We start from the raw sequence: 11,689 nt of genomic DNA, 5'->3' as shown, positions 1-11,689 counted from the left end.
GTGTGAAAGTACAGGAGCGATTATTGCAGGGACTACTCTCAGGCATCAATGCACCTGACAATCGTCCCACGTAAAAGGACTCAAGTGATGCAAATTGATGCAGTTTCAGGCCAATTATGTGATCTTGGTGAATGATAAAAAGCTTACTTTGGCGACGTCATGCCCATGGAAGCTGGTTTGAATCATCATTTTTTTTGTGTCTGGATTAGAGATGAGCGAGTATACTCGCTAAAGGCAATTGCTGGAGTGAGCATTGCCCTTAGCGAGTACCTGCCCGCTCGAGAGACAAGGTTTGGGTGCCGGTGGCGCTCAGGGAGCTGCAGGGGAGAGCGGGGAGGAACGGAGGGGAGATCTCTCTCTCCCTCTCTCCCCCCCGCTCCCCTCTGCTGACTGCCGCTACTCACCGCTCCCCCGCACCGCCACCCGAACCTTGTCTCTCGAGGGCAATGCTCGCTCGAGCAATTGCCCTTAGCAAGTATGCTCGCTCATCTCTAGTCTGGATAAAGACTGAGAAGTGAAGTTGCCATTGCGGGTGAATTTGGAGACAGTGGTCAGTGGGACTGCAGCGCTGAGATGAAGCACAGGTCCACCTGTTCTTGGATCATTTTGCTGCCTGGCTCCCCCATTTCCTGTCCTAAGAACTCCCAACCCTCATCCTCTGTGGCTTCAACATCCCCATTAACAACCCTATCTCCCCATCTGCCTTCCAACTTCTAAGACTCTCCGACTCCCCCACTCATAGAGACAGTAACATTCTCAACCTAATCTTCTTCCGCCTCTACTCTGCCTCTAATTTTACTACCATTCTCAGACTACAATCTCCTCTCCCTCTCCATTAGGCACCCTAACATCTTCCCAGACCACCCTATCTATTACACCTCCAGGAACCTCCAGACCATCCGCACTCAACAGTTTGCCAAGACCCTACAGTCTTCCCTGTCCCCCATCTCTCTCCTCTCCTGCCCCAACCTGACTGCCAAACATTACTCCACCACCCTCAGATGCGCTATGGATGAAACGAATCACAGGCAGCACATGGCTATTGATAGAATTCAATGAATGAACAAGCACTGCCTGTGATTGGCTGAGTGCTATGACCAATCACAGGCAGCACTCAGCTGTCATTCAATGAATGGCTGAGAGCTGCCTGTGATTGGCTGAGTGATCAGCCAATCAGATACAGAGCTTCAGAGCAGTGCAGGGAGAAGACAGCCTGGATGCGCCTGAGCCCCAGCAGCTGAGGAGAAGTGAGTATAATTTTTTTTTTTAAATACATCCTAGAGATGATTTTTAATACATCCTAGAGATGACAGCAGTGACAGGGGATTCTTTACTCCCCGCAGGGAGTCCTCTTTGCACTGATTACTGTGACAGTGCTGGCACAGTGTTCAGTGACAAGAGGACTCCCCGTGGGGAATATTTACATGACAGCAGCAGAGAGGTGAGTATATATATATTTTTTATTTTTATGTTTTTACACCAACAGGGATGATTTTCAGAGAAGGACTTATATTTAAAGCCTTTCCCCAAAAATCACCGCAGGGGTAGCCGGCAGCCCAATGCTTTCAATGGGGCCGTCGGCAGCAGACGTGGCTCAATTGAAGGCAATGGGTATGGACCTGCATTCACGCGTGTCTGTGCAAATACGTGGGTGCGCGATTTTGTGCGCACCTATATACGGCACATGCTCGTGTGAATGCACCCTAATAGGACATATGGATAAGAGTTGTCCAGACACATCAGTCTTCTGCATCTTCTAAACTCGGGCAATCTCATCTACTGTTGGCCCACCGATAAACTCCAGCTCCTCTGTAATTTTAGCGAATTTTCATTATTTGCAGATAAACTCGTATTTGCTCAGTTATGAATCCATTATTCATCTGACGGATGGCTAAGCACATAGTGACATTCTGCATGCAGATGCTCTGATTACATGAGGATTACTGATTATTATCCGACTGTTGACGTTGCACTGAATATTATATTTGATGTTGCTAGGACAGGTGCCATAACAAAGGCTAAGATGGGGCGAGATGTATCTGAGGGATTGAGGTAATGGTCATTTACATTATCTACATGTCATACTTTAAGATGACTTTCATTAGGTGTGGGTGACTCCAAGATCCCTTGAAAGGACTAATTCTTAATGCACACAGTAAGGCTCATCCACTCTCCCTAAGGGCTTATTCCGACGTGTGCATATCTGCCGTGTTTTCACGCCCGGCTGATGTACACTGTGCAATGGTAGGGGCAGGGCAGAACATAGCCCCCCCCTCCCCCGCCCCCATCCCAACCTTCCATTGCAAACAGTGACGAGGGGCGGAGAGGAGGTAGGAGCTCAATGCACTGCTCCCGGCTCGCCTCCTCCCCCTGCAGAGATGGACAGCATATACCGGCCGGACGTGAAAACCTGGCTGATATACGCACGTCAGAATAAGCCCTAAGGATGACTATCCCTTCATGTGACCCCTTGATACAGAAAAAGGTTCCGCTTTGAACAAAGTGTATTCCTCCCATCAAGCTGTTGTATGATGGGGACAAGAAGGAGAGAAAGAGAGAGACTCGGATTTCTGGAGTGCCAATTACCGACCACAAGTGCGGTAATCACCAGGACAGAGAGTGTAATAAGAAGTGTATAGATATTACCATGACTTATTCTGTGGTGAGAGCGTCTCAGGTGGATGGTGTGGGACACAGATTTAAGATACGATGCAGCAGGTGGAGTAACCAAAAGTTACAATATTTATTCAAGAACAGAGAAATAAAAATAAACAGAGGAAAGATTACAATAAAGCAATGAAACAGTCATATTTTTTAAAGTTTTTCCACTTTTTTGGGAATATATATATATTTTTATTTTTTCATTGATGGAACTGTTTAAGAATCAATTTCACTCCTCACTACGAGGAGTTCAAGCCACAAACTTTGCATAAAATTTGCTGTTTCTTAGGGCTGGCGTACACAGGTGTAAACGCTTGTGTGCTTGCTATCGCGAGGCATATAAGCGCAATGCAGGGCACACGATCGCAGGTTATTGTGCCCAATCGATGCATTTTACTGTACTTTATTGTGCTGCCGTGACTGCTCACATCAGCACAGTCCCAATAGCACCATGTTTGAGTAGGTGGTGCAGCTTATTTAGTAGGCAGGGCAGCTGACTGTAAACGGGTCAACTGACTCGGTAGGTGGGCCAGGTGATCTAGTAGGCGGAGGTGGCGTTGCTTAACCCCAGTTCCATGTGCGATTTTGTGCAGATGGGGGCCTTTGGTGCACAATTGTGCCTGAAAATAGAGCATGTTGCCTTCAAAATGCGTGGGTGAAAAAACACATGTAAAGGAACTAGAGATGAGCGAGCATACTCGCTAAGGGCAATTACTCGATCGAGCATTGTCCTTAGCGAGTATCTCCCCGCTCGGGAGAAAAGGTTCGGCTGCCGACGCGGGTGACAGGTGTGAGTTGCGGCAGTGAGCAGGGGGGAGCGGGGGGGAGAGAGGGAGAGAGAGATCTCCCCGCTCTCCTGCAGCTCCCTGCCCGCTGCCGGCAGCTGAATCTTTGCTCCCGAGCCGGCAGGTACTCGCTAAGGGCAATGCTCGATCGAGCAATTGCCCTTAGCGAGTATGCTCGCTCATCTCTAGAAGGAACCCATTGAAGTCAATGAGTTCTATTTGCTGTATATTGTGGCCTCAAATAATCTCATATGAGGACGCACTTAAAGTTAATTTGTTGAAAGCAAGATGCCTACTCTGACCTGACACACACTCGCAAACTTTTGACTGCCTTACTTCAACCCTGTGATCCCGCAATACTATACATTAAGGCTTCCAGTGGCTCTAAGAGAGTGAACCCCAGAGGATGGAACTTTCCTCTCTTCCTTGTACCCCTCGGTAGGTCCTGCAGCTCCTGCAGCATTATGTTCATAACCTCAGCACAGGGGTCTCTCATTAGAGAAAGATAGATTTCCACTATGACATGTGGCTGTTTTTGTTGCATGCCAGATTAACAGGATTTCTGAAACAAAAGGCACCACATTAATGGACTTTTTTGAGTATCGGTGCTTTTATATGGAGCGATTAGTGAGCGATCATAAATAATAATCATTCAGTCTAAACGGAGCCAACGAGCGAAGGACGTACGAGAATCGTTCGCTTTTCGTTCGTTAATTATATTACACAAACATAAAACTCATCGTTGGCTCGTTCGCTTATCGTTCGCCTTAAACAGCAATCAATCAGTCGCTCTCAGTCATTTATACAGCAAATGTAATTGACTGAACGATTCTAGTTTGAAGGAACCAACGATGTATCTGCCTGTCTAAACAGGACGCACAAGAGCTAACTTTCCACAACAAGTCATCTTATCTTGGGCCATCGATAAGCTATCCTCATCGTAACACAACAAAGCCATGATAAAGCAATTAAAAGTGCAAATTAAAAAAAAAAAGGCAAGTTAAACTTTGCTACATCTGTAAATCAGTGAAGAACAATGATGAAAAAACATCTGTAACGGGTTAAATGAATGCGGTTAATATATGATCTTCTCTGCACTTATGGGCTTTAGAGATGTTTGAGTTTCTAGTACATAAACAACTATCCAGCGTGATATCAAGTAATAAAAAAGTACAAAGCTTCATTAGAAAAACTAGTTAAATCATCACGCCATAAACACAGCCACAGGGTGACCACAGGCGCATTGTGGACTTGTTCCCTTAGTTGTAGCCGTCACCGAATGGCACTAGACACATTTATATAGCTACTACATTACACAGCTAATTAAAAATCTGCTTGTAAAATGACAACATGATACCTTGCAGATGATACTGTATAACATGTACAGGCTTCATGCTGTCATTATACAATGGATTTTTAATTGTGTTATGTTGTAGCTATATAAATGTGTCTAGTGCCATTTACTCACAACTACGGTTAGGGAAACATGACTGAAATGCGTCAGGGGTCACCGGATGGCTGTATTTACAGGGTATAGCTGCTCAAAGGACATCGTGAGACCAGAGATTGGAGCTGCAAGAAGATAATTTGCATATTCCCTGTGCTTCTGGGAAGAGCAAAGAATCACTGCAAGCTGGAAGATTGCTGGGATTAGCCGGGTCTAGCTGTTCGGAGGACATCGCCATACCAAAGATTGGCAGCTGCAAGAAGATATTTTGCATATTCCTGTCATGTGGATGGTTTCCATTGAAGTCAATGGAAGCCAAAAAGGCAAACACAATTCTGGGATGTATTAAGAGAAGCATAGAGTCTAGATCATGTGAGGTCATTATCCCCCTCTACTCTTCCTTAGTCAGACCTCATCTGGAGTACTGTGTCCAGTTCTGGGAACCCCACTTTAAAAACGACAGACAAACTGGAGCAATTTCAGAGAAGAGTTACCAAGATGGTGAGCGGTCTGCAAATCATGTCCTGTGAGGAACGGTTAAAGGATCTGGGAATGTTCAGCTTACAAAAAAGGCTGAGAGGAGACTTAATAGCTGTCTACAAATATCTGAAGGGCTGTCACAGTGCAGAGGGATCAGCCCTATTCTCATCTGCACAAGGAAAGACTAGAAGCAATGGGATGAAACTGAACAGGAGGAGACACAGATTAGATATTAGACAGTATGGGTGATCAATAAGTGGAACAGGTTACCACAGGAGGTGGTGAGTTCTCCTTCAATGGAAGTGTTCAAACAGAGCCTGGACAGTAGAGATGAGCGAGCGTACTCGTCCGAGCTTGATACTTGTTCGAGTATTAGGGTGTTCGAGATGCTCGTTACTCGAGACGAGTACCACGCGATGTTCGAGTTACTTTCACTTTCATCTCTGAGACGTTAGCGCGCTTTTCTGGCCAATAGAAAGACAGGGAAGGCATTACAACTTCCCCCTGCGACGTTCAAGCCCTATACCACCCCCCTGCAGTGAGTGGCTGGCGAGATCAGGTGTCACCCAAGTATTAAAATCTGCCCGCCCGCGGCTCGCCACAGATGCATTCTGACATAGTTCAGGGAAAGTGCTGCTGATGCTGGAGCTGCTATAGGGAGAGCGTTAGGAGTTATTTTAGGCTTCAAGAACCCCAACGGTCCTTCTTAGGCCATAGAAATCGCAGATCGCACCTATCTGCGATCTGCGATTCCTATTCTCTTCTCTATATGCGCTCAATGGGGCCGGCGGCAGCAGCGCCGACCCCATTGAGAACATATAGAAGACAAATAATTCTTCTCTGCCACAGCTGTAACAGCTGTGGCAGAGAAGAACGATGTTTGCCCATTGAATTCAATGGAGCCAGCAATACAGCAGGTTCCACTGAAAGCAATGGGCTGCCGGCATGCGCGGGATGAATTGTCGGGAAGCGCTTAATATATAAGCCCTTCCCTGCAATTCATCCAGAAATGTGTTAAAATAAAAAAATATATATATATATTGTGAGAAGGTGACCGGCAAAGTGCTGGAGGGCATATATATTTCGCCTAGGATGCTCTCCTATGAGGCTTTGGGGAGCACTTGGCCAGGTACGTGCCACCGAGCAGCCTGGGCTCGGTGGAGGAAGCCGGCAGTATGGTGTCAGTAGCATTAAGTTACTGACACGGTGTAGTAAGTAAGTGGCTCCAAGCCGCATAATCCGGGCCGGCTTTTCCTGGAGTGACCAAAGTGAAGGGTGGGATGGTCACTCCCACGTACCAGGTGGGGCTGGTACCAGGCCTTATAAAGCCTGGGCCTACAGGGCCAGCAGGGAAAGCGTCTGGCTGAGAGCCAGAGAGAGCATCTGGCTGAGAGCCAGAGAGAGCATCTGGCTGAGAGCCAGAGAGAGCATCTGGCTGAGAGCCAGAGAGAAAGCGTCTGGCTGAGAGCCAGAGAGAGCGTCTGGCTGAGAGCCAGAGAGAGGGCTCTGTGAAGCAGGAGCCCGGCTAGCCCAGCATGTGGGCTGAGAGAGCTGAGACCTTTGCAGGTCTGAGAGGCCTGGCTGGCTGTGTGCAGGAGCCATTTTGTTACCACTGTGTAGACAGGAACGCTACCTGTATAGTAAGTGCTCAGACGAGCAGGATTTACTTTGTGTTTGCCTGATGTTAAGGCCTGTATTTCGTTTTGTTTGCTTGGAAATAAACCCAGGCAAAGCCTGGACTAAAGAACGTTGTTGCCCGGTGTCACTGTCTCTGGCCGCAGATGCCCACGCTGCTACTGCCCCTAAATGCTAATCCCTCACATATGGTGTTTGGATGCGGGCAGCGGTCTTAAAGAGACATACACCAATTAATGGACATTTTGCTGCAGCAGCTGGGGTACCGTTGCTAAGGGCAACCGCCCAACTGAGATTGACGGGAGAGTGCTGTAACCCCCAGGTCCTGGGTGAAAGCTGCAGCGGCACAGCCATCAGATACTGCCAAGATGGAGGAACTGATAAAGCAGCTGGTACAAATGAACGTGCAGCAACAGCAAGCGTTGGCCCAGCAGCAACAAGCGACGGCGACCCAGCAAAAGGTCCATGAGGAGGCCATGAGAGCTCAGGCCGAGGTTAATGCTCAACTCAGCAGCCTCGTCGAGAGGTATAAAGCCGAGGAGGACTTACTGCGAGCCGTGCCTCCTGGACGTTCCAACCCCGGAGACAGCAAGGCGGCTGGAGCCCCTGGTAAGACTGTTCCGTATGCAAGGGGTGTCAAAAGTGTCCCAAAGGGAGGCAGCTCAGAGGGGGATCATGTGGGACAGAAGAGGAGTCCCAACTGGACATTCGGGTCCCGGATAGAACCCCAAGGAGACCAGGCCCCCATACTATGTTGGCGCAGTCGTGATCCCGGGCATATTGCCGCCAACTGTCCACTTACCGTGGAACCAATGGACTGTGACTCTGCCCAGCGGAGGTCAATGTTCGCCCGGCCAGTGTGTTCTGCAGAGACTGTGTCAGAGACTGATCGACCATTATGTCACCTAAAGGTGAATGACTTTGCGGTGACAGCTCTACTGGACTCAGGGAGCTTGGTTACGCTGGTGCACTCCAGCCTGGTCGATCCCACAACCTTCACCGGCCGTCGCATGGAAGTTGTGTGTGTGCATGGGGACACCAAGGAGTATCCTATTGCCCTTGTAAGACTTGAGACTCCGTGTGGACTTGCCACCCATGAGGTGGGCGTCGTCAAATCCTTAATGCACACCGTGATCCTCGGGAGAGACTTTCCCCTATTTTGGGACTTGTGGCGACACCGAGGGTCGTCTGCAAATAAGGTTCATGATAATGCAAATGTGTATGATGTGTGTCCAGAACCGTTTGACCCTGAGGGTACGGTTCCAGCAGTAGGGGTGACCCAAGAGAATGGGGATAACTTTCCCTTAACAGTATTGGCAGGTGAGACGGAGGTACAGGATGAAGTAGTTGCTATGCCTGACTTAGAGGTCTCACGTGCCAATTTCGGAACTGAGCAGCTCCGAGACCCCACCTTAGTAAAAGCCAGGGAAAATGTTAAAGTGATAAATGGGGAGCCTCAATTCCCAGGGGCTGATACTGTGTTTCAACACCTTGCAGTCAACCAAGAATTGTTGTATCAGGTTGACAAGGTCCGTGGGGAGGTTGTGGAACAGCTGGTGGTACCTCAGTCCTATCGTAGGATGGTCTTAGACCTGGCGCACAAGCATGTGCTGGGAGGTCATCTCGGGAGCGAAAAGACGAGGGAACGCATCCTTCAGCGTTTTTCTGGCCAGGGGTACATGGTGATGTAAAACGTTACTGTGAGTCGTGCCCGGAGTGTCAAATAACAGCTCCTATGCCCCATTACCGGAGCCCCTTAGTGCCCTTGCCCATCATAGAGGTGCCGTTTGAGCGGATCGCTATGGACCTAGTTGGGCCCTTGGTAAAGTCTGCCCGGGGCCACCAACATATATTAGTGGTTGTAGACTATGCCACCCGTTACCCCGAAGCCGTTCCTTTACGCAATACATCATCCAAGGGTATTGCAAAGGAACTACTTCACATGTTCTCCCGCACGGGCATACCAAAAGAGATCCTGACGGACCAAGGAACCCCCTTTATGTCAAAGGTCATGAAGGAATTGTGTAAGCTGCTGAATATTAAGCACTTACGGACGTCTGTGTACCACCCACAGACGGATGGTCTGGTTGAGAGATCTAATAAGACCCTAAAAAGCATGCTAAAAAAGGTAGTCAATAAGGATGGGAAGGACTGGGACTGTCTGCTGCCATATTTAATGTTCTCAATCCGTGAAGTCCCACAATCCTCCACTGGGTTCTCTCCCTTTGAATTAGTTTATGGTAGACATCCCCGAGGGCTCCTTGATGTAGCTATGGAGACCTGGGAGCACGAGTCCACCCCCTACAGGAGTGTTATTGAACACATCTCCCTCATGCAGGATCGAATTGCGGCGGTCATGCCCATTGTTAGAGAACATTTACAGCAGGCTCAAGAAGCCCAAAGCCGGGTATATAACAGGTCCGCCAAGGTGAGAACCTTCAACCCTGGGGATCGGGTACTAGTGTTGGTGCCCACCCTAGAAAGTAAATTCCTAGCCAAATGGCAAGGGCCCTATGAAATAATTAAGAAAGTCGGAGAGGTAAATTATAAGGTATACCAGCCAGGTAGGCGGAAACCAGAACAGTTGTACCATGTAAACCTAATTAAGCCATGGAAGGACAGAGAAGCCCTGACTGCAGTGAGCACCCCCCATGGGGCGGTCCCAGAGGTGTGTGTATCAGGATCCCTGTCCAGATCCCAACAGCAAGAGTCTAGAGAATTTATACGACGTAATTCAGCTGTGTTCTCCGATATACCAGGGCGTACTGGTGTCATAAAACGCAGGGCAGGAAAACTACAGGACAATGCCGATGCCTTGTCAAGGACGCATTGTATGGCGGCTAAAGGTGTCCGACCCCACAGGCTCGAACAGAGGGGGAGGGTATGTGAGAAGGTGACCGGCAAAGTGCTGGAGGGCATATATATTTCGCCTAGGATGCTCTCCTATGAGGCTTTGGGGAGCACTTGGCCAGGTACGTGCCACCAAGCAGCCTGGGCTCGGTGGAGGAAGCCGGCAGTATGGTGTCAGTAGCATTAAGTTACTGACACGGTGTAGTAAGTAAGTGGCTCCAAGCCGCATACTCCGGGCCGGCTTTTCCTGGAGTGACCAAAGTGAAGGGTGGGATGGTCACTCCCACGTACCAGGTGGGGCTGGTACCAGGCCTTATAAAGCCTGGGCCTACAGGGCCAGCAGGGAAAGCGTCTGGCTGAGAGCCAGAGAGAGCATCTGGCTGAGAGCCAGAGAGAAAGCGTCTGGCTGAGAGCCACAGAGAGCATCTGGCTGAGAGCCAGAGAGAGGGCTCTGTGGAGCAGGAGCCCGGCTAGCCCAGCGTGTGGGCTGAGAGAGCTGAGACCTTTGCAGGTCTGAGAGGCCTGGCTGGCTGTGTGCAGGAGCCATTTTGTTACCACTGTGTAGACAGGGACGCTACCTGTATAGTAAGTGCTCAGACGAGCAGGATTTACTTTGTGTTTGCCTGATGTTAAGGCCTGTATTTCGTTTTGTTTGCTTGGAAATAAACCCAGGCAAAGCCTGGACTAAAGAATGTTGTTGCCCGGTGTCACTGTCTCTGGCCGCAGATGCCCACGCTGCTACTGCCCCTAAACGCTAATCCCTCACAATATATACTTACCTTGTCCCAGCAGACGGAGTTCAGCCGCGGCGGCCGGCAGTGGGTGTGAAGGGGGTGTGAGTCAGACTCAGCGCTGAGCCAATCAGGGGGCAGGTCTGACTCATACTACCTTCACACCCACTGTAGGCCGGCCGCGCTAAACTCCGTCTGCCGGGTAAGGTAAGTATATACCGGCGTATAAGGCGACGGGGCGTATAAGACGACCCCCCAACTGTCACCTTATACGCCGGGAATACAGCGGAGCAAAAAATAAAAATCATTACTCACTTCCCCCGGCGTTCTGCGGCGCTGCTGCAGGCTGTCGCTCCCTCCTGGTCCCTGGCAGAGCATTGCTTTCTGGACGCAGGGCTTGAAATCCCCGCCTCCAGAAAACTACTGTGATTAGCTAACACACGCCGTCAGCAAATCACAGCCATTCAATGACATCATTGTAATTGGCTGTTATTGGCTGAAGGCACGCGTGTTTTCTGGAGGCGGGGATTTCAAGCCCTGCGTCCAGAAAGCAATGCTCTGCCGGGGACCAGGAGGCAGCGACAGCCTGCAGCAGCGCCGCAGAACGCCGGGGGAAGTGAGTAATGATTTTTATTTTTTGCTCCGCTGTATACACCCCGTCGCCTTATACGCCGGTATATACGGTATATTTTTTTTATTTTAACACATTTCTGGATGAATTGCAGGGAAGGGCTTCTATATTTAAGCCCTTCCCGACAATTCATCCCGCGCACGCCGGCAGCCCATTGCTTTTAGTGGAACCTGCTGTATTGCCGGCTCCATTGAATTCAATGGGCTAACATCGTTCTTCTCTGCCACAGCTGTTACAGCTGTGGCAGAGGAGAACGATCTTTATGCCGACAGTGCGGGGGGGGGGGGCCCACTCTTGCCGCTATTGTGGCTTAATAGTGGGACCTGTGAACTTGAGATGCAGCCCAACATGTAGCCCCTCGCCTGCCCTATCCGTTGCTGTGTCGTTCCCATCACTTTCTTGAATTGCCCCGATTTTCACAAATGAAAACCTTAGCGAGCATCGGCGATATACAAAAATGCTCGGGTCG

Source organism: Eleutherodactylus coqui, chromosome 1 (assembly GCF_035609145.1).
Source record: "Eleutherodactylus coqui strain aEleCoq1 chromosome 1, aEleCoq1.hap1, whole genome shotgun sequence".
In the NCBI taxonomy this organism is placed as follows: domain Eukaryota; kingdom Metazoa; phylum Chordata; class Amphibia; order Anura; family Eleutherodactylidae; genus Eleutherodactylus; species Eleutherodactylus coqui.
The sequence above is the reverse complement of the archived record's forward strand: the minus strand, read 5'-3'. Positions refer to the sequence as shown.